This window comes from Heterodontus francisci, chromosome 3 (assembly GCF_036365525.1).
Source record: "Heterodontus francisci isolate sHetFra1 chromosome 3, sHetFra1.hap1, whole genome shotgun sequence".
NCBI classification, from domain to species: Eukaryota; Metazoa; Chordata; class Chondrichthyes; order Heterodontiformes; family Heterodontidae; genus Heterodontus; species Heterodontus francisci.
Window position 1 is genome coordinate 144,556,689 of NC_090373.1, and position 2,310 is coordinate 144,558,998.

Consider the following 2,310-nt stretch of genomic DNA (forward strand, 5'->3'; position numbering starts at 1 on the left):
GCTTTCCAGGTTGGAAATCAAAGCCAGGTTGATTGAAAACAAACGGCTAGTTTTTTTTTTGCCAAGGACATGTGACTGGAAGTTTTTAGTTGCAGTTTTAAGAAACCTCTACAGAGTGTTGGAGCTAGCTAAAACCTGGGTGTATTTTTAAAAGAAGGCTTTCAGAATTGTGATTGTCTACAGTAGTTATTTAAAGAGGCCTGGACTGAGGGCCGACTATTGGTTGTTCGTGATATCACGCCATCAGGATGGCAGTGGGCAAGGCCAAAGTTGTTCGAGAGGTGACAAGACTGAATTGTTAAAGGGAAGATTGCATCACTCCCTATTGACAGGACATCATTACTTCCATATCTGCAAACTTGAGGACGGGACTTTGAAACCTACTGGAGGTTGTTCTTGATCTTGTTGTACTGTGAAGGTGTTCAAAGTCACATGGTTGAAAAGACTGTCCAGAGGATCTGTGAGGACTTTCCTTGATGCATCTGCTAATTAATGTGTAACCTTAGAGATACATATATTGACTGGTATTTAACTGTTTGTTCATGTTTAATTTATGTTGCTTTTGGTTTGAGTGTTAATTAAAATTTATAAAAGTGAAATTTTGTCCGTTTTTTTGGGTTTCCTAAATTGGGGTCAATCAATGGATTCAATTCTTTTCATTTGTTGGTGGTCTCCACAGAGATCATAACAATGGTAAGCTGCATTATAAGGTGTAAAATTAAGCACGCTATAATCAGTATATGTCACTGCAACTTTACTGAGAACCAACAAATTTCTTCCTCAGCTGCTCCTGGGTTCATTGCACAGGTGAGAGAACACTCACTTCCAGCCACTTCCTAGCAATGTTTTTGATTGCACTGTAGTCCTTAGCTCCAGAAAGGACCACCTATCTTTCAAGGAAACCTCAGAAGCAGCATTTCGCACTGAAAGGAGTGATTCAACCTCTGTAACTCACTAAAGCCTTTTCTACCCCAGACAGCTTCAAAGGCAGCCTTTTCTCAGCTTCGACAGTCCAAATCTCACTCTAAGACTTGGTGAAAGCACTGCTCTGCCCCTCCCCCCCAACTCCCTGCCGCACACGGGCACACAACTCCTTTCCCCCATTCACACATGCTTTGCACTGGGAATGGCAGAATATTATGTAAGTGAGCTGTCCTCACAATGTGACACAAGGTCAGTTCATTGCAATGGAGACACAACTCAGCACCCAAAGAGCAATGCTGCACCCAGACCCCATTATTGGTACATATTTATAAAGGACGTCTATGAACAGAGTATCATTATTGTACCTTTATTCCTTGAGTCAAATATTTGGCTCCTGAAATTTGTATACAGCTGGGTGAATGAATTCCTTGGAATTTCCACTTGGATTCTCCTGATTTCCCACTGCAACCTCAGTGGAAATCTCTGAAGAAATGGCATGAATGACCCCCTGCTGTTATTATGGTGGAAGATTGTGAGAACACCTGCAGCAATTAAGTCCCCTCTTTTTTTACAGCACCTGGTATTCCCAGGCAGTCTCCCATCCAAGTACTAACCAGGCCTGAGTCTGCTTAGCTTCTGAGATCAGACAAGATCAGGCATTTTCAGACTAGTATGGCCTTAGGCCACCCCCCCCCCCCCCCCCCCCCCGTTTTAGAATCTTAACCATGTCAATCCCACAATTCAAAATCTGAACAAATACATTTTGACTCCCCAAACACTCAGCTGGTTAAGGCAGCAAGCAGCTGATCTGTACAAGGAGCAGGTTTAACACCCACCCATAGTCAGTGCTGAGTTAGTTGTAACAGCAGCTGCAGTCACTAAATTGTCCTCAGTATCCCTGGATTATGGAGGGGGAATCTGCAGGGTTCCTGTTCCTGATCGCTAACTAGCAAACTCTGCTTAAAGTACGCAGGTGCGGAAAGCAGGCAAGGATAGGACCAGGAGCGTTGTAATGCTCCTGCAGTTAAATAGCCTGATGATACTCTAGGTTTGTAGTGAAGAATGGAGTGGTATCATCGCAAGGATACCACCGAGAGAGGTAGAGGGGAAAAAATAGGGAGAGATGGAAGAAGTAAAATATCTGAGAAAGATTCAGTTGATATACCTCTAGTTTGTCATGTCTATGAATAAAGCAAACATTTGCTTCATATATATGTCAATATTAATGATGTACAAAACCTCAATTCAGTTGACTGAATGACCTCCTTCTGTGTCGTAATGGCTCTATGACTCTAAATACATTAATATCAAGAATAAAACTTTTACCTTTTGCATCACCTTGTAATCTCTGGTAGTTTAGCATGCAAAACTGTTAATGTTCAACCT

At 42.2% G+C, this 2,310-nt stretch overlaps 1 pseudogene; it reads right to left on the reverse strand.

Moving 5' to 3' along the window:
• Positions 1–1,489: 1,489 nt before the first annotated feature.
• LOC137367984 (5S ribosomal RNA) lies at positions 1,490–1,608 on the reverse strand (annotated as a pseudogene).
• Between the last annotated feature and the right edge of the window lie 702 nt (positions 1,609–2,310).